General features: G+C 41.8%; 1 long non-coding RNA gene across 1 annotated transcript; it reads right to left on the bottom strand.

Moving 5' to 3' along the window:
• Positions 1-23,756, bottom strand: LOC123614459 (uncharacterized). Its single transcript, XR_006721865.2, has 3 exons — positions 23,305-23,756; positions 21,767-22,336; positions 1-8,242 (listed from the first exon to the last, which is right to left on the bottom strand). It is a non-coding gene; the product is annotated as an uncharacterized LOC123614459 (long non-coding RNA).
• Positions 23,757-26,357: the final 2,601 nt, after the last annotated feature.

The following is a 26,357-nucleotide window of genomic DNA, read 5'->3' as shown; positions in this document are numbered from 1 at the left end:
TCAGAGAGATACACTCCATAGACAGGGTGCAGGCCGTCTGAGAAGGCCAGGGAGGTCGGAGGCTGGCATGGCCTGGGGGAGGGGGTTTAAAGTAAAAATGGATACACATTCATAGACAGAGTGTAGGCCGTCTCCGAAGGCAAGAAAGCCCAGCAGACCAGAGATGGTCTACTTTGGGGAAGGGGCAGGGATTCCCAGGATTTGGGCCACTGCCGGCTTTTTGGCCTTTTCTGACCAGCCTTGGACCTGTCTTGGCACCTGTGGGAGTGTCATTTAGTATTGCTAATACATTACAGTGAGCGTATATAATGAAGCTCAAGGTCTACTGGAAGTTGCATCTTCCTCCATCTTGGGGCTCAAGGTTTACTGGAAGGTGAGTCTCCCACCACTTGGGCCTCAATCACTGGGAGTGGAATCTTCAGTTGCTGAGTCATTCTTTTAAAGGTCGTGCCCTGCCTCCTTCCCGCCTGTCTCCACAACAGTCCTTTTGAATTATAGAACTAGAGGCTCATTGCAGTCTTTCATTTTTGATATGGCTTCCTGACCTAAATTGATACATTATAATCTGTTTGCATTTTTTGCACATGGGTTTCAGCTGGTTTAGGCCACAGCCTAAGTAATTGAAAGAAAAATTCCGTGACGAAGTGTAATTTCTTTAGGAGACCTGGCCAGCACTCCAAACAAATATCATTATCAATTGAATGGAGGAAAAGAAAACCAGCACAGTGTAATAATAGTCTGAGTCTTTTAAATGTGTCTTCGCTTGACCCTCACAAACAGCACTGTAAGGCTTCCCCCACTTTACAGCTAAGATCTCTGAGCTTAGAAATTAGGCCAGATGAAGTGTCAGCTGGGCAAGTTTAACGTCTATCAGACAGTATTAAAACAAGTAAAGATTAGCTGGAAGGAGGTCATTGGTAGCAAATCATTGGTTTCCCTTTTGCTTTCTGTAGTATTCAACCCAAAGTTGCAAGTCATTCAGTGTTTTGGTAAACAGACTTGAATTAGCTGGAATGATGGTCCAAGGCCAGGAAAATGAAATTTAACCATGGTTAAATATATTTGCCTATGTGTACTTTGAAGAAAATTACCCATTTCAAAGATAGGGCTGAGAAACTTGAAAATAGCATTTCATACGAAAATATAAAAATGCTAATGATACTGCTTGAGTCCCTTGTTCAACATGTGGCGGTCAAAGAAAATGGCATTTTAGGCCATTTTGAGACGTAATAAGTATTACAATTGGCTAATAACACAAAGCACCTTGCATGGTGACTAGCCCGATGTAAATGCTGAATTACTATCAGCTGTTACTGAGTCTGTCAGCTCTCAACTAGGGGAAGTCCCTGCATCAAATGAGACTCGTCTCATATTTTCATGTGCCAAGTATTTACTACACGCTTTCTGTGGATAATCTCTCATCCTAACGATAACCTAGTGATGAGGGACTGTGATAATTCCTATTTTACAGATGAGAAAACAGCTGCTGAACTGTTAAACTTGTACCAGTTCATTGAGTTAGTAAGTTGTGGAGCTGGGTTTCAAACCTGAGCATTCAGGTGCCAGGGGTTAGTTGGTCCCTAAGGTTTTAAGACTTGGGTGGTTTTGAAGGTTCAGATCCCAGAATTTAATTATGTACAATAACCAAATATATGGCTTCTATCTTGTTTCTATCCACGTTTACTTGTGGTTACTGCTACTGTCACTAATTAGTATAATAAAAACGTGTTAATGTTCTGATTTAGTGAGTGGGGGCGGCCCTAGTGGACTAAGACTTCCAAACATTGTAAGGGTAAGTTTTTATCCAATAATACTTGATCTGGTATTATTGTCACCGTATTTTCCACAGTTCAGAATGGAGGCAACTTTTTTCCTGTTCAAAAATATTATACACACTGGCATACCCATAACCTTTTTTATGATGGCTTCTCCTATTGGATATATTGTCAATTTATTCTGGTAATGGTGGTTAGAGTTTCCGAAAGATTGTTTTTAATTAATTTCAACTTCCTAGTGAAGGTCCTGGGAACCCCAAGTCCTTCCCATCTCCCCTAATCCTTCATCCCACCAATATTCACTGTTGACGCCTGTGGTCCAGGCACTGTTCTAGGCATGGATCTGATAGCACTGAACGGAAGGCAACCCCTCTCTGTCCTTGGAGAGCTCAGATTCCGTCAGCCGTCTGCCACTTTAGACTTCTGTCCGTCTCAAATCACAATTGGTAAAAATTTTTGCTGCCTACAATTTTTCTACGAGTGAACAAACCTACGTAATGTAATTTCACCTATTTAGATACTTGGTCTCTTCTAATTTAAAACTATCTCTTGTAAGTTCAACTTGTTCTCATTTGGAAATATTCCATCGTTGGAGGATTTAAACTCAGTCACATTTGGATTCTCCCCTCCATCCTTCTGCTGGGATACTTCTGGCTTCCCAAGTAGCTACTCACGTCCAATCTACTTTGGGAGAAACTGAAACTAAAACAAGAGGTGTGAAAAGAGTGAATTCCCAGGGGGTGAGAAATTCTGGACTGAAGCCAATCACAGATTCAACTCAAGTGGAAGTAAAATCCTCATCACACTGTATTTTCTTTGAACTTTGTCATTTTATTGCCGAAACTTCCTAATAGTGTGTTTTCTGTATTATATAGTTGGACAAAAGTCTGTGTTAATTTTAGAGGAAAAACACAGTGAAATGCCACTCTGGGATTTCATGCTCAGAATTATTCCGGGGGGATGGCTTTCCACAAACTCCTCAACAGACATGAATCACTGGTACAATGAAATGTCTTAGGCTGATAAAATTTAAATTTCTAAATCTAATAATATAAGATAGTAGGAACGTTTATATTTTAGTGTATATAATGAAATGAATTTATAATTATTTAAGCCCTTGTGCAGACCTTCTGTGTGACCTAAGTGATTTGGGAGCAGCCCTTATAGTTGACACCACTGATGCTGTAAGGGAGGCATGAGCAGCAGCAGGTGAATTAGTTGTGTAGTGAGGATGAAGGATAACATATTTGAAATACGTAACTGTCATGGCATGTTTTCTTGGGATCTTTTCCCCCTATGCAGTCCTTCAGCTGTGACTCTTGGCTGTGGGATGATGGACAAAGGCTGCTCAGCTCTGCTGGGGACCTTCTGAGAGACACACGTTGGAATTGTCCCATTAAAGGGTGAGGGGGCTGGCCCACACTCTGGCCCCCTGTTGGTTGAGTGTGGCCCCGGATCATGAACTGTGGCCTTCCCCACTCACTCTCTTGGCCCCAGGGATGAGAGAAGCTGTTGGACTGTATGGGAGCTCTTTGTGGGTGACCCCTTAGTAGCAGGTGAGAGCACATGGGGAGGGCACCAATTAGCCAAGCAGGCAAATCAGTTACCCAGTAATGAGCAGTGATTGGGGACTTGTGTGTACCCGTGAGCACTATGTTAGTTTGCTGGGCAGCCATAACTAAATGCTAGAGAAATTGATTTTCTTACAGTTCTAGAGGCTGAGAGTCCAAGATCAAGGAATTGGCAGGGCTGGCTTCTCTGAGGCTGCCTCTTGGTTTGCAGATGGCTGCTTTCTCCCTGTGTCCTCACGTGGCCTTTTTTCTGGCACTGGTGACCCAGGTGTGTCTCCTAAGTCTCTCCTGTTTATCTCATAAGGACACTGGTCAGATTGGATTAGGGTCCACCCTGGAGGTCTCATTTTACCCTCATTACCTCTTTAAAGGCCTTATTTCCAATCAATCTCACATTCTGAGGTGCTGGGCGTTAGGACTTCAACATACGATTTTTTGGGAACACAGTTCAGTCCATAATAGGTGATACTATTAGGTGCCTAAGAGAAACACAAGATTATCCAAATCTAAAGTAGCTTGTGGAATGTGGGTCACCACAGAAGGTCATTGGTACAATGAGCTATTTTTCTTTATTTCTCTTGAGGGGATAGTTGGAGATGAAATAAAAGTTTATATGCTGAACCCCAGGTTTTCTAGCTCCCTTCATCTATTTCTGGAACTCATACCCTTGAGCAGAAAAATTAGATTTTCCAAGTCAGAAACTTAACATTGTAGAAATACATTGACACTTGGAGTTTCTCCAAAGAAGAATCCAGTTTAAATCCTAATTATTTTGAGTAAAATCCATAGTTTCAAAAATTGGCCAAGAAACCCAGAGCATCAGATTAGATTTTTAGAATCTTTTTCTACCATACATAGATATTCAAGGACCACGAGATCCTAAAGGAAAGCTTCTAACCCAAAAACCCATGAAAACAAAAACAGAAAATTGGAGGTAACAGGCAATGCAGAGGGCATTGTAAAAAATGTAGAAAAAATATCTGAGATACCAGATTTATAAGCAGTAATAAAAAAAAAATCCTGAAATGGTGAAAAGGAGAAAAGAAAGCTGAAAAGATCAAAAAGAAAATGCGCAGTAGAATAAAAATGAGACAATTATCAACCAGGGCATCCAATATCTGAAAGTCTGTAAAGAGAAAAAATCATCAAATAAGGACTTCTCAGTAGTGAAGAGCCTGCAGAGCACCTGCTACAATGAATAAGACTCCTATGAAGGGATGTTAGTCTGCATTAAAACACTAAAGGTGAGAACTTAAGGAAGCAAACTAAAGAGGGCAAATGCAGGAGGCTGGGAGAAAGTGTGGGGTTGAATCCTGGAAGGTAGGAAGGACTAGAGTGATTCCTTCGAATTCTGATGAAAAATGATTTTTAACCTGGGATTCTGTTCTGTTCACAATGAAACTGACAAGCAGATGTGCAAGGAAAGACATCTGTGAATAGGCAAGAACTCAAAACACTTCCTCTGGATCCTTTCTCAGGAAGCTGCTAAGAGGAACCTCGCCAAAATGAATCAGTAAATCAAGAAATGACAAAAAGGTAGGGGGTCAGAACAGAAAATCTCTAACACAGGGCAAGAATGTGTTGGAGAAATCTCAGCAGCTAGTTCAAACTCCAGGAGAACGTTCTTTAGGGAAAAACAGAGCTGGTAGTTTATCTGATATTTGTGTAGGAAGTTATTACTGAGATTAATTTTCCTGAGCTATTGGCTAGGTTGAGCTGTTGGAATATTGAGCAGTTCTTGCCTCCAAAAGAGAACAAATGCACAAGAAGAAACAATGTCATTGTAATTTATTGACCAATAGAACTACATTTATGAGGTCATAGTAATGTAAAGAATTGATTTCGCTAAATACGAAGATAAAATCTCATTTGGGAAATGAGGCAGGAGGAAGTGGAGATGCTAGTTTAAGAGAACTAAATCCTCATCCTCATGAAAGGAGTGTCTAAAATTGGTGAATTAAGAAATAGAAATCTGTGCATCTTGTTCAGAAATATGGAAATAAATAGTGTTACAGTTTACTAAAATGTAGCCGAGTGGTGGTAGTGTAACTGGGAAATGGCTCTTTTTATAAGATTTTCATATTTGCTTTTTTGTTCTTTGTATATGTTTAATAAAAAATTGGTATAAAAATAATAGATGTACATCTTTAAAAATATGTAGTTTTGTAATCAGTTCATTTAATACATTTATACACATCTTCATAGTTGTACATAGATTTTTTTCTTCCTGAGCAATGATTTCTTTATTTGAGTGTGTACATAGATTTTAAGAATTAATGTGTAGTTTTACATATGTGAAAATATGCTGACATGTTTATTTGCACCAGCACTGTACTAAGTATTTTATACATTGTTTAATTTTTACAGTAACACTTTAAGAGAGATCTTATTACCCCATTTGAAAGACTGACAATCTGAGCCTGAAAGAGAGTATATCTTGTCTGAAGCCACATAGCTCATACGTACTGCAGTGGTTCTCAAACATTAGGGAGCATCTGAATAACCTGAAAGATTTGTAAAACACACATAGCTGAGTCTTACCCTCAGGATTGCTGTTTCACTAATCTGGGATGCGGCCAGAAAAGAATTCCCAGGTGATGCTGCTGGTCCAAGGACCAAATTTGAGCATGGCTGAACTTGAACAAGTGGATGTGGAAAGTGTAACTGGCTGTCTCTGATGCCAGTCACTGACACAGTGCTCCTTCTCTAAAACCACATATAATCCAGAGTGCTAGCTGAACTTACACGTAAATTTAGGAAAGAATTTGCCCCAAAGAACTTTGTCATGGAATGAAGAGATGTTTGGAAGCAGGCTCTTAGGTCAAACACGTCAAGTGGCGTAGGGCCTCTGAAAACCATAAAAAATGGTTTGATCTTGTTTCTACATAGAAGTTAGGTATTTTAGCGGACACTTCTAAGGGGGTAAATCTAGTTGACTTGAGTGAATCATGATTATATTATACCACTTGCCAATGACTGATTTAGAATGAGGCATGTGATGGTTCTAGTTTGTGAGGTCTGAGGGGGGTTCTGCTGGTGGACTTCTGGGAAAGGTTCTTAACAAGACACACTTAGGCAGAGATGTTGTGTCTAGACATAATGTCTGCAGTGGTGGCAACAATTTTGTGCCCAGGAGAGTGCTATTCTGAGGACAAAGCTGCCATCTTATTCAGCAGTTAGGTGGAAAGATGAATTCTTGATGTCATGGAACTGCTGAATTAAGCAACCATGGAGCTGTCTACATCTGGATTTTTTTGGTATGTGAGAAAATGAATGTTCTCACTCTTTAACATAGCCAATTTAGGTGCTTGCTTCTGTAAGCGTCCTAAGTGACAAGTGTATACAGATACGTCTGAAAGAACTGAACATTGGTGAAAGCCAGACTGAAGAGCAACTTTGGAAAAGACAAGAGGAGGAGAAGGTTGAGCAAGGTGGATTAGACTGAGCGGCGTGGCCTGGCTGCTGGAAGGAGCAGTGTTTTCTGGTCTAGCGTGAGGCTAAGTGTAACACCATCTCCCCGCCACCAACAGAGCTTCCCCTGGATACCTGTATCCTCTGAAAATGTATAGTGGGATATGTAATAATGTAGTGTAACTCAGTGTAATACTATAGCATCATACAATATAGTGCAGTGATAAAACAGTATTTTCATATTCTAATATATGTTTTGATATATAACAGGAGGCTCAAATATTTCTGCTGTGGAAAATTAGCTGATCTAGAGAGTTACCTACTAGGTGGACAATTTGCCATGGGTAGCATATTCTGTTAAGTACTTACTACAGTGTAGCAAACCACCCCCACATTTAATGGCTTAAAATTAAGTGACTCATGTGACTTATTATGTGACTTATTATCATGTGACTTATTATGTGACTTATTATCACCATTATGTGACTCATGACTCTGTGGGTCCGCAGTTTAGGCTGGCCCCAGCTGGCTGGGTCTGATAGTGGCTGAGTGGCCTCCTGCATCTGCTGGGAGCTGAAGGCCAGTGAGGTGGCCCTGCTGCTGGGAGTTGGCTGGCTGTCATCTGGGCTGACAGCAGTGACTGGTCCATGTGGTCCCACCCACCAGCCAGTTAGCTGGGTTTTTTCTCTGGGTGATGATAGAGGGCTCAGGCTGAAGTAGGTGAGGCACGTGCCACCTTTGCTAGGTTCTGTTTGCCAAAGCAAATGGCAAGGCGAACCTGGATTCAAGGGACAGGGAAATAGGTTCCATCTTAATGAAAATGTCGTGGTTACAGGAAGGGGAGGGGTGGAGAGAGAGCATCACTTTCCAAAGCAACCTGCCACGCATCTTCAGTGGAGAACTGAGCAGAGAGCCATCTGGAGAGACAGACAATGAGCAGAGTTACTGCAGAGGTATGGGCAACAGCTCCGCTTGTAAGGGAGGTGAAGTAACCACGTGGTCGTGGACCACAGTCAGCTTTGACCTTCGGTTGGAGTAGGGGAGCATCTGGGCAAGGACAGCTGTGCCTGGTAGCGGAGCAGCCCCCGGGAGGGCAGGCAGCTTGTCAGGAAGTCAGGAGAAGGGGAAGAAGGTGAAGGACTCTGCTTGAGTGCCTGTGCTGCAGTCTTGGCGAACTCCAGGGGAACAGGAGGAGACTGTGCCAAGGGAAGGGCGGCTCAGTATCAATGTGTCACGTTTATACCTGCTGCCTGTCCCATGAAGACGTAGTGATTCCCCATAGGTGGTGTGCAGCATGGTTCTGATGCTAACCTCCAGTCCTCTTCACCTGAGGACCTGCCTGGACTCTCTTTGTTGCCTCCAGCTGCTCTCCTCTTCAGGAGTCTCCTTGTCTCCATCAATGATATTTGCACTGAGACAGCAGTTTCCTGGCATCAGGCTCTATCCCAGTTGTATGGATTTCTCAGACTCCTTAGGCTGAAGATGCTGAAATTCATAGATTAAGTACAAAGTTGACATTTTATAGGTCTGTGATCCCTGATTTCTGATGATGTGTCTATCTGTGGACTCTCCTATAATGAGTACTCCCTCGGAGTGTATTTCCACGTGAGAATGATGCTGCCATGCTCTGGTCTCTGTCCTGATTCTTCCCGTATATGCTGTGATTATAGGAAGCATTGTACAATTCATCATCATCTTGGATGTCTGGACAGCAGCTCCCCACTGATAGGCCTTGACCGCCTTCTTCACTGCAAAGTCATTGACTCTTTATCAACCGTTATTTTACTGTTCCCTTTACCCTCCTTCCCAGCCTATTTAACTACGTTGTCCAGTTGGGGGTTACACTTACAATTTAGATTGGATAACTAACACAGGAGAACTAATAAAATTACAAGCTAATTACCTTGTGTGGTGGTGGGAAAACATTTAAGGGGCTGTCACTGGGGTTGTCCTTGTACATGAACAGTGTAAGGAAGAACGGAGGATGGGGGAGGAGGGCAGGGAGAAATCCTAGACACATCCTCAACTTAAAGGCTAGAATAATGTCTTTAAAGATTTTTAAATATATTAAATATGTACATATATTAAATGTAAAATGTAAATCAAAACTACAGATCTCTTATTCAGTTTCTTGAGGAAAGGTGAATTGTAATGTGTGAGACACAGCTCATTCCTAGATTAATAGAGAAGAAAGATTAATAACTTACACTTTTCACCATAGTGTGGAAAGTTTCTGTGGACAAAAGTTTTTCAAATATCAAGTCATTTACTAAGCATTCAATAAATATTATTTGGTGTTAAAAAAAATTCATGCTTGATTCAGCTGTCCTATTTTTTGATAGGGTAAGTTTTAAGAGAGGTGGCATCAAGGGAGAACCTTCAGCAAAGGTCCTTTTGCCTCCTTGTATGTTTTGTATCAAATCCAGCTTTGGAAGTTCTAGGAATATGGTTCATGAATGTGGATTGTTGTGTGTGCAAATTACACAGTGGGGACATATTTGTGTTAGAATATATATTTAGATAGATGATGGATAGACAGATGAAATATAGATAGATACAAACTCATCCCTCTGAATCCCTAGGATGGTGGCAGAAGAGGGTCAGTGAAGAATGTTAAACTTCCCTTGGGCGCTGAGACAGTGCCCAGAGAAGATTGCCTGTGTTGACTTATCAAGGCAGGTTGCGCGGCGTATGACAAAGATGAGTAGGGTGGCCCCAATCTGGCAGAAGCTTCAACAGCTGGGACTAAACTACTGGGCTTCCAGTCTCCCTTGATACGGTCCCAGGACATTCAGTGTTGTGGCACATCTGCAGCCAACCAGGGGAGGGCTGTCTACTCCATGAGGTGTTTGTGCAGTCCCTTCCCCACCTGTAACCCCAGTCTCCAGCTTGTCCAGAGCTCCCTTCCCATCTTCTCTCTTCTTTCTATATCATTTTGTCTTTCTGTTAAATTGAGGGAGGAGGAAGGAGAGAATAACCATAAAGATCATCTTAGAGCCAGAAGTCTCTGCCTTTCTCTTGATCCTTCTCTAAAAAACCAGAAACTTGAATCATCAGGAAGAAAGTTAAGGAATTAGCCTAATTCAAATCAGTCGTTGATACTCAAAATATTATGTAAATGTTATGAAAAACTTGGATAAGATACAACAGCATATTCTTTGCAGTAAAACTTACCTTTCTTCCTGATTTTTCTAAACTTATTCATGTTTTAGCTTAGTCTCTAGTTTTTATCCCTAATGTTGAGATCATCTTTATCCATTGAAGAGTACATTGCACATGACTTGATGTAGCCCTTTTCAACCTTACCACCAGTAAACTCAGTTTTTCTGACCATGTGGCTTTTTTTAAGTATTTTACTTAAAGATTGCAAAAGATTGGTTACATTATGCAGAAGTTTTGTCTGTATCTTCCTAGTTTTTTTTCAGTTTTGTTTGCTGTTTTATTTGCTTACTGGGGTTCTTGATTATTGTCTTCTTAAACATGGAAAGTGGAGCGTTAGCCATTATTTTGGGATTGTTAGATTTTTCAGCTCTATTACTCTTCTCAGAGAAATGACTCACATTGAATTACATTCTTGGATATTAAATTGTGAATGGCTTCTGAGGTTTCACACTTCTTCTTTTTCTTATTATCTTTGACATGAGTATCCTGTAACTGAATAAATGTAGTTTGAGATGGTAATAGAAATTTTAGGTTCACAGTTCCTTAATTGCCTACCAAAATCCACAAGTGCTGAAAACTGACAAATTTTTCATAACTCACTTGGTAGCATCCTGACCTCTTCTGAGTTTGTTCAGTGGTTAAAAAACAAAACAAAAACAAAAAAAAAACCTGAAATAACATGAGGCTGTTTACTGTCTTGTCTTTCATCCCACTGAATAGAAATACTTATATGCTTCACAAGAGAAATACTAAGCTGTTTGCTTATGGGGTGCTGTCCCAGATGCTGCTGGGAGTTGTCTGTTTCTGTAATGTAAAAATATATAAAATATACATCTCTGCACTTTCTAAAATCTGCCTTCTATGTTCCAAAGCACATCCAGCCCCAAGTATCAAAGCAGAATTTTCAAAAAGTGGAAAAAAAAATGACTCTTGTATAAATATAAAATGAACATATGTCAGAGATTTTATTCAACTCACTAATTGATGAGGAAACCAGTAAGATGGTAAGCCTGGTTCAAAGCAGAATTTGGGAAATAAAGATTTATATAGTCAGGCAGTCAAAAGAAAGCTGAGATCTGTGAATAGATTAAAAGTGGTTAATGGCTTACAAAGGAAGAACTTTTTTATTTAGGAGGAATCTAAGAATTCTCAATTTCAAAGTATCAGTATTCTGATTTAATATTAAATAACAAAGTCAAATCCATAGGTGCATGCATTCTCCAAGATATTTATGTAATCCTTAAACATGACAGTGAAAGGACAGGCAGTTATCCTTAAGCTTCATTTCCAAGTTTTGGGTATTTTTTTTTCTCAACTGCTCCCCCAACTCCCACTATGACCATAAATAATTTCTAAAGCTTATTCTTAAACAACAAAAGTTAGCCTTATTTAATCGTGGCCTGGTAATTTCCACCTCTTGCTGCACCTTTGTAAATAAACACACATAAGCTGCTTCTGGCGAGTTGCAAACAAAGGTGAGAAAATGAACTACATGGACGTTTTCTAGAGGAATCCTGGCTTGGACTTTTATATGCCTTTATCGACTGAAAAAAATGCACAATATGAGAATTGTGAGTTAAGTTTTATTTGGGGCAGAATGAGGACTATCGCCTCTCCAATAGCTCTGAGGAACTGCTCCGAAGAGGTGGGCGGAGGTCAGTATGTATATGATTTTAGTGAAAGGGGATGCGTACAGTCAGGCACACGCTTTGGCAGAGGCTTGCTGCTAGTGACAAGGAACAGATACCTGTTAATGATTTTAGGGCCTTTCTAGATATGAGAAGGTGCAAGAAATTGGGCTCATAAAATCTCTTGAAATATCTGTCTGAAGGCCTGTCAGAGTGTCTCATTCCTGATCTCCAGCCTGAACTCCTTTTAGGGTGTGTTGAGTCACTGACTGCAGTGGCTAGTGACCTCATTCTTACAGAGCCAGATGGCGAGCGACACTTTTTAGTTGGCATCTCTGTTTACTTGCTTTTCTGTCTTGGGTCTAGGAAGTCAAAGCTAAGACTCTCCCTTTATGAAATTTCACCTGCATTACCTGTAAGTTGGGGCGAAGTCCTATCTCATAGACAGTCCCCGTGTTTTATAAGGTTCTGACTAACAGGATGTGACCTTCCTTACCCCTGTGAGGCTGGAACCTTCTAAACTGTAGCACAGATTACAGGCCAGTGTTTCTAGGAGGGATTGAAGTATTATGTCCACACATCAAGGATGATTTTTATTTTTATGCTTGTTACACCATATCAAGTAAGAAGCATTGTTAAGTATGACACTAGGTACAGCTGTGGTTGTACGGTTTTACAGTTACACCCTAGTAAGGAGGACTAGGAGAGAATATATACAAATAACCATATTTCATTAAAAGTAAGGAGAGCAAATATTTTCATTACAAATAAGGAAGCACTGTAGAATCATCTGAATTCTGAGGGGTTAATAAGAATTGGATATTACTTGTCAAATGTTTCAATCTACAGAAGCATAGTCCAGTAATTTGAGAGAGCCTTTCTCATATACTGATTAGAAAATAGAACACTGAAAATAGTATATTCCAAAATAAATAACCACAATTAAAGTTCTCTCATTGGTTCATTTAGTCTGATGCAGTCAGTTTTGTTTACGTCCTGACTCTGTCGTCAGGAATAATTAGTTGTCTAAGTGATGTCATTTTTAAGCTCCAAAGCCTGATCTGGGAGTCTTGGCCTTAATCTCTGGCTTTGACCTTTGAGACCATTTTTCCTTGTTGAAGATACAAACTCATGCCTGGAGTCTTTAGGCAAATATCACAGTAGAGCAGAAACCTGTTTCTGAGGCTAGATGCTGTGATTAATTTATTACAGTAGGCAATAATATAAAAATACAAGAGACTAAAATTCTCTATTGCAATGAAATACATAAAAATCTTTCAAATTTGACCAGCTTTACTCCTGAGGGTATGGATATATAAAGCAGATTTGGGGGTATTAACAGATTTCTAGGGCCTTTCGATCAGTTCCGCGAGGCAGTGGTTTTCAGGTTTTATCAGGCACTAGTACCCCACGGAGAGCTTCTGCAGAGCCCGACTGCTGGACTGAGGAGGTAGGTCTGAGGAGAGGCTCTGGGACTGGTGTTTCTAATACGGGGGAACCTTTGCTCTGCCTTTCTAGGCTCTTTTAGCTGGTCTACAGATGAAATTGCCGTGAGACAGATGAACAGGAGACAGTCAAACTTCATTGCATGTGTGTGGGGATTGGGGAGGTTCCATTGCCACTTACGTGCCGTCTGAGAGGAGGAGGTAGGGATCCGGGACTTCAGAAGGGAGGAAGGCAGTTCAGAGGTGGAAGAACAAACACTTGGTAACCAAAGCTTTGTTAACGTGGTACAGACACAGTGGGACACAGAAGACTGGTCCCCGGTCCCTGCTGAGCTCCCCCTACCACGCCGCACCCATAATCTTTGTAGGTGTCTCTGTGACAGGGCTTTCCCCGGACCTACGGCCCTTCATGTAACTTCTAGGCAGTTAAGGGAGAGGTAAAGAAAGACTCTGAGTTGCCAGGTCTTTTAAAAATAATCAGCCTAAAATAACCCTTGTGCCAAAGAGACGCATTTTGGGGTGGCACATTTTGTTCCCCTGTGCGAACGAGATCCCCAGGAATGCTGTTGCTGGTCTGGAGACCACACTTGGAGAAACATCGCAGCGGGTCTAATCTCAGACGTTTTTATTAATGTATATCCTGTACACATTCATCCTTGGGTTTGACAACGTACAAGAGTGTCCTTGTAATAATGTTGAGCTAACTGAGAAATAACAGAGCATCCCAAACTCACCCTATAATTTCTAGGGTCCTTTTTACAAGGCATAAAGACATGTGATCATCCGGAGGCTGAATGGGAAATTGCAAAGTTAAGTTTTAAATGATAAAAAAAAATCTGGAGATTTGTGTTTTTTTTCCTAACTGAGTTCCGATCTTGAAGGCCAAACCAAAAGTTTAACGAAGAGTCGTCTCACCAGATTAAGATAGGATCTATGGATTCTTGAGATAAAATACTTGGTTACCTTTTTAATCAAGGTGTCACTCCGATACTTTGGAATGGACGTAGTGGAAGGTAACATGACCGCAGGGGATTGTGCCCGTGGGGATGAGCTGCCCAGCTTCCTGGTCATGGAAGGACATGTTGCCCAGCTGTCAGCAGGCAGCCTCAGGCGTTCAGCCCCCAGTGGGTTTTGTTCAGCTGCAGAGCTGCCTTGTCTAAGTGCTCTCCTTTCCAGGGTGGCTCACACCCAGTGATCCCAGGTGTGACTCTGGGGTCCAACTCTGGACACAGCCATGTATGTTCGAGTTCCCCATGGGGCTGCTGAAGCACTGTGGGGCCTGCCCCCTGTTTGACTTCTGCCATTCTCCCCTCTGCTTCCATCTGCCACTGTCTCAGCATCTGCTCGCGCAGAACCCAGCCTCTGACCTCAGCACCTTCACAAGTGAGTAAACTTTGTCCTTTATTATTTTTTAAAATCAAGAACATGATAAAGCAATGCAAAGCACAGAAGATTATCCTGGGTGAGTATGCAGTCCTGTTTGGACAAGTTAAACTAAAGAGTAAGCACTTACTATCCATTCTTAGACTAAATATTTCAAAACTAGTTGTCACTTTAATAAAAAGAAAGCCAAGTTCTAGTTTGTATTAGTACAGTGTTTGGCAGTAAAGGGTTCTTAAGTTACAAGCCCATCAAAACTAAGCAAACTGTCAAAATTTTAACATACTTCCTTATTTTTCAGGCTCAGGTATTTAAAACCAAGGTAACTAAAATGCAGTTCCCTCTAAACATCTCCAACTTGCTGTATAAACTCAACTTTTGTTCTCCACCATGCCCTTTCATATTCTGGAACAAGCAGACACTTTCCTTTAGAACAATACTCTTCTGATTTTCCTGGGAAAATGAAATTGCATCCCGTTACCTTGCATATTCAGTTGTGTCTAACTTCTGCTCAGTGCTCCAAATTAACTTCTGTTTTGCCGAGAGGTGGGTAGTTGCTAATTGCCTATCACAGAGACAGTTTAGCAAACAAACAAGCAAAACTGAGTCCCTAAAGCCACACATATCAGCCTTTACATTCGTAAAGTGGCAAGAATGAGCAGATCTAATAACATGATTCAAAATTATAACCACTCTGTAGTAAAGAAACTGAAGGTACATGTATTAAACCTGTACTTGGGTTTCAGTGTTGTACTCAGAAATTATCCAGGTATCTAAAACTTATCCAGTAATTAATTCTATCTAAAATTAGCCCAGGATTTTCTAGTTACCAAAGGATGTAGGATATTATGTTTAAGCTGAAACTCTACAGAACAAAATTACTATTAATATCAAAAAGCTTATCAGAATTATAATTTTAGTTGAGTATATTTTTACATTTTTCATAATCCTAAAAATAATATAGGAGTAGAAGCTTATTTGATTAATAAGTGAGTGTAAGACATTTGAGAAATTCATGAACAAAATCATATCTTTAAAATGTCATCTTATATAATATTGAACTCTGCTATAATCACAAGAAAGATAATATTGTTTTCATAACCAAAACTGTTAAACCAGTCTTATTTGTCTGGTGGTTTTATCTTGATTATATAAACTTGGACTCTTATAAAAACATGCTTTTGGGCTAGTGATTTGTTTTATCTTTGAAAGCTATCACATTTAAAATTCAGTTTATATTCTGGGGGAATTTTAGGAACAATTCACTCATGTAAGTAGTAATCTCTCTGAACCAACACAAAACAGAGCCTTTTTATTTTGAGACTTTGCCATTAACTTACTGATAACCTACTAAGGTAGGACAGTATTTCACATTTACACAGTGAGAGGTTATGGCTTTTTCTCAATTTTAGACAGATAGATACATTCTTCACTTAAACTCTGAGCCACAGGTCAAAACAGAAACAGAACTGAATGTGGCCAAGAATCAGAAATACACACACAGGCAGAAACAGGGGCAGCAGAAGTCTCCTGCTGCTTGACACTGACTGTGGGAGCCAAGAGAAGATGTGCCTAGGCTTAAACAGCACAAGAATTTGTACTTTTGATCAGTGTAGTTTAATTGGCTTTGGCAGATGAGTGCATTTGAGCATCTCAGTAGAACCTCCCAAACTGCCAAAGCACAATTCTCAAAGAATCAAAAATGACTCTCTTATAAATGTTAATGCGTTTATTCACCCCATTGCTTAATGAAGAAACCACTAAGGTGGGAAGATTGACTCAAGATAGTTTGAGAAGTGGAGTCAGATAAAAGAATATCAGAATAAATTGAATCCTAGATACAAACCTAGTTAATGCATTTCAGGGCACATGACTAACTTTTGGGATTACCTTTCCTATGGATAGAAATCTACAAGGTCACGTGTAACCACAATTAAACACTAAAAAGCAGGTACTTTCCTTTATGTACTTATATATTTCTTGATGGAGCCAGTTAAATGTTAGAGTTGAAATGACAGATACCTCTTTATTTCTAAATGTTGGTGACTTTAACAAGGTTTTTTTTTTTTTTTTTTTTTTTTTTTTTTTAACAAGAGACTGGATCTGAATTTACTTTAGCAGCTTTGGCTCTATCATTAATCAATTTATATAATATGTATTGATTTGTGAGTCAGTCTATAAAGTTTTACTTTTTCCAACCATGATACTTCTGTCATCAAGATAAAATGAGCTCAAGTTGCCAATAAGCACTAGTTGATTCATTCAGTACTTAAAACACTCAAGATTCCAATAAAGTGTTTTTCAAAGGCTGTTCCCTGAAACAGCTTTGTTGAAATTACCTGGGATACTTGTTAAAAACAAAGACCCTTGGCAAGATCTCAGGCCTATTGAATCTAAGTCTTGAAGGAGGTGGACTGGGAACGTGCATTTAAAAAATTATTCTAAATGGTTCTTATGCCCACTAATCACCCCTTGTCTAGAGGGAAAGAAAGATGCCTGCCTAAAATAAGTTAATACCAAGAAAGGCTCAGGAAAACAGACCTAAGTCATTTTGTGCCTCCAGGGATCAAGCCACTGTTTGAGCAGAAAGGGTAACTGTTGACAGACTGTTCCAGGGTTAGCATGGTATGTGTACTGAAGGGACCTCGTATTCACTAAGGTATTGGTGTTACCGAACAGTATTTACATAATTTTAAGTGTGATACCGAAAACTTCTGTTAGTTTACACTCTTTAACTTAACCTTCCTGTTAAGTTGATGGTGATCTTCGCTGCTGAACAAAACCTTGGTCTCAAAGGAAAGGGGGTGGATTTGTCCTAAGATGCAATTTGCTATGGGAGAGAGGGAGAGAAACCCTGTTTAAGAAAGTACTACTGGATCTTGCCTTTCACTTTGCCTTCTTCCCTGCCTGTGTGCATAAATCTGAACCATCACATTTTCAGTCTTAGTAGAAAAATTCTGGAAACTGTCCTAGAATTAAAAGCTTGATATTTTTATAAAATTAATTGTAGCTAGCAATTTATTGCTTTAAAAGTATAATCTCTTATATGGTCCATATCAGAAATAGGCATTTGCTCAATTAAGAGTTAAACATAGCATTTGAAAATGGAACTACTGCAGTTCTCATTAGCTGATGGTTTATTGGGGTGGGTGTGTATGTGTATATATTGAGGGGGTTGCAGAAAGGGAGGTGGGTGGGCAAAGAGAAAAATACACGCTGAAGGTTGAACAAATAGAATTATGAAGTAGAAAAAAAAATGTAGTGGCAACTCTTCGTACTTATCCCACATCATTTTAAAAAGTTTCTTCCTGGCCAAAACCTTTAGGTAATAATATCAAAATGATTGTAAATAGTGTTTTGAGATTTTTGTTTTACTCCTCTTTTAAAAATTCATTTTCTTTGAAACACCTCAAATTCTCTTCCTATGAAATGACTTTATCAACAGGCACAGGAACAAACAAGCAAAAAATGGCTGGAGAACGTGTCTTCAGCAGGAATTGAGGTTTGAGGCAAGAAACAAAAAAATCACAGGAGACCTAAAATCTTGACATTGAATTATCCAAGCAGTCCTGAGTTAACAGGAGCTGCATTTTGTTGGCATTGACCACTTTGCTGGCTGAGGCCGAGCAGGGGGCTGCTGGTAGCAGGAGCTCTGGGGGCGTGGTGGTTTCCTCTTAGCCACCTGTTCACTCTGTCCCCGCCTAAGCCCACACACTTGATAGCAGAGCTGCTTTCACGGTTCTAGGACCTTCTTTGGAGCACAAGCCCCAAAGATGGTAGAGCTTTAAAGTAAGATTGAAAACCAGGAAAGGTATTGTCACTGCTGCCCTTAGACCTGGGTATGAGAAACCCTGCTTTGGAAGTCCGTGCCGGGTCCTCCCCAGGCTGTGCCTCTTCCCACAGAGGATGAGTCTGTGGGCCAAGGGGATGTGGCCACCAGCCTCCCCACTGTTCTAGACGGAGCTTTGCTGTCCATTATGGATAAGAACCCGTCCCCCCTTAAATTATTTTTCCCATTTGTGGCTGACTAATACTCCTGTGAAATACAAAATTCTGCACTTGGATGTTGTAGCAATGTCAAATTGCAATGAAAGGCTCTAAATGCTTCCTTTATCTGCACTTGAAGCAGACTAGAACAGTTCAAGGACCAGGTTCAAAGACTGCTTTGAATAGTACCTTCTAGACCACGAGTGGGTCCCCAGGATCCTCTGCCCAAAGGGACCTGAGCTGCCTCCGGGGACCTGTGTAGAATATCTCCCTAAATTCATACGCTGGAGGCAGATTCTGCCAGTGTCTGAGGGACAGCTGTGTTTGGGCGGTGGGTAGAGCTGGGGTATGTGGGCTGCGGTGACCACATCTGTGTGCCAGGCCCCTTGCAGTGCAGGACAGAGCCGGGCGTTGGAGGACTGTGTGTGTGCAGAGGAGGTGGAGGAGAGGGAGGGTGCCTGCTATGAGCTGAGGGATTCTGAATTTGAACCTGGCCTTGCAGTCATTATAAAGCATATTTATCAAGGCAGGAGTGTAGAACATATTTTATTTAACAGCTTGTTAGATTGATTTATTACTTCTAACATTTAGACATACGGTATGTGGATTTTTCATTTGTATTCTTGTCCAGGGACCTACAAATGCTGAAGGCAGGCCTGGTTACGGCTCAGGAAGCCTACTTATGAGATGACAAAGACACCCTTTTATAAACTCAGATGCTCTTTTAAACGTCTTTATTTAAAAGTCCTTGGGGGAGCTCCATTTTTCTTCAGAGATTCTGTATTTTTAAGACTGGGCTTTAGGATTGATGTGGATTAGAATCTGAGCTTCTCAATGTTTCATATGTTGTAATGTATGAAAAATTTAGGCAAGTTACTTAGTCTCCCTGGTTCTTAGTTTATTCATCTGTAAAATGGGCATGATAATTTACCATATATCACATAGGGTTGGGTTAAGATTAAACTAGGAATGTTCAAAAGTGCCTGGTACATAGTAACTAAATGGTAGCTACCATTTTAGGAAGAATTTTTCACTGTTGAAGCCATCTGGCAGCTCTGGTTATAATCTCATTTTTCCAGATGTGATTTTAGAGTTAGGAGAGGCTGGGGGATATGTGCCAACAAGTAGATGAAGACCAATAACCCTTTTCACTAAGACTGATGAAAATCTAGTTCTCTGTTGAATGTGGCAACCAGTCTCAAGAAGAGATCACCTTCTGTCAGCTCTGGGAAATGGACATTTAAAATTTTTTGAGTTTGAGAGTCTTTTCTAACTTGAATGATAGATTTCTGATAAATCCTCTGCTGATTCTGGTCTTGGCCTGCTCCGCCTCGCTTTTAAATTGGGATTAAATTTTAACAGACTCCCAATTGTGTGTGCTTATGTTATCACCGAATGTTGTATCAGGCGTTATAAATAATTCCTAGGCAATATTTAGAATGGCTGCGAGCCATTTTTAGAACGAGTTGAGAATTATTTACAATACCCTACTCACACACTTTGCCTGTCTTATGTTCACTGTTTTTTTCCGTAAAATCCTTAAAGCAGAGAGGCTGCTATCACTACCTAGGGGTTTATCCTGTGCCAAGTCAAAGATGGTGGTAAACATTTTACTTTTTTCTGTCCAAAGCCTAAATGAACTTGCAGTTTCCTTAGCTCTCCATGGTGTAACTGGCCTCCAGGTTACGACTCGACTCATGCAGTTTCTTCTGTACAGAGCCCCTCTTTTGTTCCCTTTGTGTCCACACTTCCTCACTGTGTATCTGAATATGCATTGACCAGACCTCTCCCATTGGCAGGAACACCTGCTCAGCCATAAACAGCACCATTCTCCCAGCAACATCGAGACAACTCCTTAGAAGGTAACGTTTCTTCTGGATCTCCTAAGGGATCAGGGTGATCCTAGTTCTGGATTGTATAAACTGTCAATAGTATGTCATTTAAAGCACAGCCCTCTGTCTCAAAGAAGCTGTATAACAATTCCTTGACTTCCAACGGGTAGAAGAGTTCTTGGAGTTTCTGAGATGCCATTCCTGGGTTATAATCCTCAATTTGGCTTGAATAAAACTTTCTGTTTCTGTCTTAGATTGATTAACTTTTCATCGACAGATCTGTCCTCTTTGGTACCAGGAGTTAATTGAAAAAATTGGGTATATGACCAAAGCCTTGCCTGGAATGTCTTATCTGAGAATGATTCTCAATTTAATTAGGCATGACAACCGCTTTTAAGAAAACAAGATGAACTTATTTTACTTAGAACCTTTTTATGGAGCCAGTGCCGATGAAAGCTTCTCAGGACAACTGCCCTGGAACCTGGCTTGCTGGGGCCCAGTCTTCCAGGTGGTGAGGAGGCCACCTTCTTGGGAGGCCAGGGGCCTTGAAGAGAGAGGGGTTCACCCGCACTCACAGGTACTGCAGGTGAAATTTGGTTTTGGTGTTTTTTGGATTTGGTTTCCTAGCCTTGGGATAGCAAATGCTAGAAACTTTAAGAAGTCCAATGTGACATTCCTTATGAGAAAACTACCCAACGGAAGTTTATTTTGGAATTGTTCTGCACTGTAGCCCTCTAGATTTCCAAAGCAAACTTGGGAAATCCTCTTGCTGCTGTGGTGGAGGGGAAATTTCGACCAGCAATTAAAATGACATAAGGCAGATTCACAGGAGAAAATCAAATTCATTACGTGCCTGTGGGAATTCAGAGGATGAACTCCAAAGACAGCAAGGCAAGGTACAATATTCTGGACTAAGGAGAAAGAGGGAGGGGTCTGAGGCTTCAAGAGGAAGTAAGGCAATTCACAGGAAGAAAGAGTTAATGGGCCATCTAGAGACAATGGGGCAGAGAGAGGACTTTGAGCAAAAGGGCTTTGCTAGCCCCCCCCCCCCCCCCCCCCCCGCCACACCTAATACTTTGCAGTTATCTATGGTGATAGCCTCTTCCTGGGGCAGGCGTCCTATCTTGCATCCTTTTAGGCAGTTAGGGGGAAGTTCAAAGGTTCTTCCTGAGTCTTTGGGCCTTGATTGTTCACAGCTCAAAATAATCCACAGGCCAGAGTAGCACATCTTGGAGGCAGCCTGCCCGCTGAGTCCCACCCCTGCACCTCCACACACGATGAGGCCAAATCTAACGAGGCTAGCCCTGTGGGGGTGGCTCCTTTGGGATTATTCTTGATCAAGGTGGAAAGATCAGAGCCCAAAAGTCGTAAAAGGCTTTAAATTAGGCCAAAAGATTTCCCAGCGTCTTCAGTGGCAAACTGTGTTTAGAGCATACCTTTCAGAGTTCCCTGATTCTACTGGGTTTGTGCTTTTAATTGTCTTTGAGTTATTTTACACCTCTAGAGATGACTAGATCGAGTTCACTCTATAGCCCTTAGCTTTTACGATACTGATATAATGCACATAATTCTTACCTGTAGACATGCAGGAAGTTTTTTGTGCTCTAGAGGTTGAATTGACTTCATCTCCACTGTGGAAGAAGCTAGCTTTGCATCCCTCAAGCAGATTTGTTTCCTGATGGGCTTAGGTTTGTTCAGTCTGGTCCTGGGATTCTCCTTTGAGGTGTTTATGAGAGCTTTCCAGTTCCCCCATGAATTAATGAGTTCAGTCTTTGACCTGGTGTTACATCTGTGTGAGAGTCATGATTGTACCTGGCTCTGAAAAATCATCCTTTCCCTGTGAGGAAATCTTCCTGCTGCTGTATAAGGAGGCATCCACCGGTGTTCGAGGAAGGGGGTCGGCGGGGAGCTTAAGGGAGTTGCTTTTAATCAACTGGTGAAATCCTTGAGCATCTGGAGAACTGGTGTGTTTGTACCTGGGCACCTGCCCTGGTTGCATCCCAGCGTCTCCGTGGGTCCAACCTGGAGTAGGTGCTGCCAACACTGCTTCCCTCCCCAGTTGAATTCAGTTGTAGATAGAAAAAAGACCCGTGCAGGTGGTTGGATGGCTTGTTTATGTTCAAGTTTGTTGCTGATTCTACAATTCTACATGGTAAGTAGAATAAAAACACAGAAATAAGGCAATATTTTGCTGAGGCAGAGTCGGTAGCTGAGGCAGGTAGGGAAGCTTTAAGGAACTTCTAATGAAAAATGGCAGCTGACATTTAATGAGCATGTACTGTGTGCCTGGCACTATTGTAAGAATGTGCCTCATTCTCTAGCCCTCAGTAGACCTAAGGACAAGGTACTCTGAATAGATTCATTCTTAAGGTGAGGAAAGGGGGGCCCAGAGTGGCTAACTCGCTCCAGGAACACAGCCGACTGCAGTTTTAAAACATCAGTTCTTCTTTTTAACGTTAGCTTATATTTATTCATTTAGTCTTCTGATCAAAATCTTATTTTCATGCAGTTCTTACAACAGCCCTATAAGAGAGGTTTAATTTTCCCCATTTTGCAGATAAGAAAACTGAGGCTAAATAGGCGTTTGGTAGAGATTTATCTTGTACAGTGTTTCCCGCTGAATTAGCCCCTGTGTGTCTCCTTGTGTCATGTGCTGTGCCTGGTTTTACTCCGTATAACTGCTCAACCTGCTTTTCCTTCCAGTGAGCACGGGGTTTCAGGTGCTCTGCATCTCCACCTCTTAAAGTTGGGTGAGCTCTGCTCTCTCCGCAGTGGGGAAGGAGCAATCTCCCCAGGAGACGCTGGTGTGTGCTCCTGCAGGCACTTGGGAAAGTGCTGGCCTAGGAAGTTACTGCCCCAGTTCATGGACGATGCAGAGGAGGTAGCTGACCAAGTACAGCTGTCACAAAGAGCAGCCCACAGAGAAATGTGGGGTTTTTTTATGGGGGTGATCCCCTCCTTTTCTTTGCCTGGCCACTCAATATATTAATTAGCTTTCAGTGAGTACCTGTCTTTTCCCCTCTCGTTGCTAGTTCCCAGCGCACTCCATCCATGCCCCCGCCTTGCCTGTCAAACCGCCCCCCCCCCCCGCCTTCCTTCAGAATGAGACTCACAGCTCTGCAGTCCCCAGCCAATCTTGGTAGCGCTCCGTGATGACTTCAGCGGTGTGTTCTTGGCTGCCTCTAGCTTGATTTCAGCTGGTTTTTGTTCATTCAGTGGCAGATTGTTAAATAACGCGTTTCTCCTGCACCGGAGTTCCTCATCCATGTGGCATCTGGTATTTTCGTTTCTGCTTGTCACAAACGTCATGGCGTCCCTAGTCTCCGGTTGGGGCCCTCAGCTCTTAAGTTCAGCACTTACGTAAGCTGGGTCTTTGCTCTCTAAACACTGGAGACATTGCCAACCCTTGGAGTCAGATCAGTCAATGTGCAAAATAGGTTTATTGTTTGTTTCTTGTAGCCGCTGTGCTCGCTGAAGCGGGGACTTCATTCTTCTTCCTGGTGCCAGGACACACAAACCCCAGCCCTGCTGCTGTAGTGGGGTGGGAGGGGACAGTGCCCTCCCTCTTTTGTGCTCCAGCCTCTTCTTTCCAGTTTTGGTGAATGTAATGCAAACACTTTTCTTTCCACACATGGGGGAGCTGGTGAACGTGGTCGAAAGGTACAAGCTTCCAGTTATAAGTACGTGTTACAGGTGTAACGTACAACATCATGATCATAGTTTAAAAAGCCACATTTGAAAGAGTGAATACTAAAAGTCCTCATGGCAAGAAAAAATTTTCGTTACTATGTGAGGTGATAGATGTTAACTGAACTTACTGTGGTGACCATTTTGCAGTACTTATGTATGTCAAGTCGTCCTGCTGTGCACATTAAATGTGCGATGTGTCATATCTCAAAACTGGAAGAAAAAGAGAATTTTAAGGATTAAATTTACCTCTTTGAATTTTCTCTTACCCTCCCTGTTTCTGTTAGTAGCCTTTTCCCCATCCATTCCTTCCCAAAACCTGTAACTGTCTTCTCTCCTTACATATTTGATATCTAATGAGTATAAACCCTGCCCATTTATTTCAGTGTATCTTCCACCTACCTTCATCTTACTATTCCTTGTTAAGTGTACTGTATTCAGTTCCTCAGTATTAATAGCTGTTTCTTCAAGAATTACATATAGGCAGGTCCCTGCACCCCTACACTTTGAAGCAGTTGCCCATTGTTGTATTAGGTTCTAGAGATACCTGCCTGGGCAGGAAGGGCGTGTACAAAACAGGGTGTCTTTATTACTAATTGGGGCTTGAATTTCAAAACACTGCCAGCTCTCTTCTGGTAAAGGGCTGAGTTGTATTTCAGTTTCAAAGACTATTTTCCCCCAAACTCGCTTACAGCCTAGAGAATATATAGCGTAAGCCGCATATTCCAGCTTTTTCTTACTTGAACCTTTCTCTGTTTTACTTTTCAAGGTAAGTTTGGCTCTCCAAGCAGGAGGAATTTCGCATGTAACACTGCTAATCAGATGAATTCAAGTATGAGTCAAATTATTTAAAAAGAAACCCTTGAAACCCCTCGGGCCTCCCACCAGTTCTTTGTCCCTACCAAGGCAGCCCCATTCTGTGCCCTTCTGGGTTCCGCTTTGTCCTTGACCTCTCTCTGCAGAGGCTGAATCTGGTGATTGAGGACTAGATGTGACGACTAGGGTTGGATTCAGCCTTCTTGCCTCGCACTCGTCCCTGCCTGTGCTCCCTCCTCCACGGTCTAGGCCACCGTCAGAATTGGCTTCTTAAAATGTCAAGTCACCACACCTACCTGAGTGGCACAGAAGCTGCTTGTTCCTTGAGAGTGATGCAGCGCTGCCCGGCCTGTCCGTCAGCTCCCGCCGTTACCTTGGCTCACCCGGGCCGCTGGACTCCTTCCCGGAGGTTGGCCCCTGCATTATTCAGCAGCTCCTCTCTCAGGACCCTGCCTCTGTGTTCAGAGAAGTGGTTTTGCTCTCTGTGGGCAGCAAACATGAAGAGGTTTTATTTTTATTCCATCATCACTTGAAACCACGTTCTCTTGCTCTTGTATCCCCAGATATCTGGAACGGCAGTCCATTCACTTTCCTCTGTTAAAATCCGGACTAATGTGATTAAGAACTCAAGTGTCATGCCTCCCCTTCCCGGTTCAGGTTTGACTCTCGGCTCTAGAGATCCGCAGGTGCCTGCTGGGAAGGGAAGGGGTGTGTCTGCCCCATCACTTCCCCTCCTCCCCTCATCTGGATCCCCTGGGGTTGTGCCCTGGGAAGAGGGGACAGGGAGGTGGCAGGGAGTTTCCTGTCACTGACCCACCTGCCGCTGATGCTCTCGGCTGTGAGCTGTGTGACCTTTGTGAAATGTCATTCGCCTGCTGCCCTCCTCAGCGGTGCCACTGAACCACCCGAACTTAGCATGATGCCCTTGAAGTCCATCCATTTGTCACAAATGGTAGGATCTCCTTATTTTTAATGATTGAGTAACATTCTGTTGTGTGTATATGTATATTTTTCACACTTTCTTTATCCGTTCATCCATCCATGGACACTTAGGTTCCTTCCCGTGAATATTACTGTAGTGGATGTGGGGGTCCAGATATCTTTTTGAATTAGTGTTTTTGTCTTCTTCAAATAAACACCCAGAATGGAATTGCTGGATCATATGTTAGTTCTATTTTTAATTTTTTGAGGCGCCTCCATACTGTTTTCCGTAATGACTGTTTGTGTCAGCAGTTTCCTCCTGTTGGTTCCTGAGTAACATTCCCTGGTACAGATGCAAGTTTCCTGTGGTGCTGCTCTTAGGACTGTGGCTGATCCCTCTGGGACTGGGTCCTGGTTCTCCTCTGAACTCAGTATTGACCTTGCTCAGCAGTAATTACTACTGATCCCAGTTGGGGACGTCGTATACCAGCTGTTACTTCTGCCTCGTCTTCGTTGGAGCAGCAAATATAGCCAATGGGTGTTTTTGTCCTTTATCTTCCTGAAGCTTTCTTTCCAGCAGGATGTGATTTTGTTCCTTCAAGTTTAATGCTTCCCTGTTCACAGCAAGTTCTCAAGGACCTGTGCTGTGGAACACGTGTGAGGCCGCCCTGTCTGACGCTGGATGGAGATTTTTTATGGCTCTGAAGGGGATTATATTTCACTGAGTCTTCTGTAGCTTAGG

Source organism: Camelus bactrianus, chromosome 24 (assembly GCF_048773025.1).
Source record: "Camelus bactrianus isolate YW-2024 breed Bactrian camel chromosome 24, ASM4877302v1, whole genome shotgun sequence".
Classification (NCBI taxonomy): Eukaryota; Metazoa; Chordata; class Mammalia; order Artiodactyla; family Camelidae; genus Camelus; species Camelus bactrianus.
Note: the sequence above shows the minus strand (reverse complement) of the source record. Positions and strands in the feature narration are given on the sequence as shown.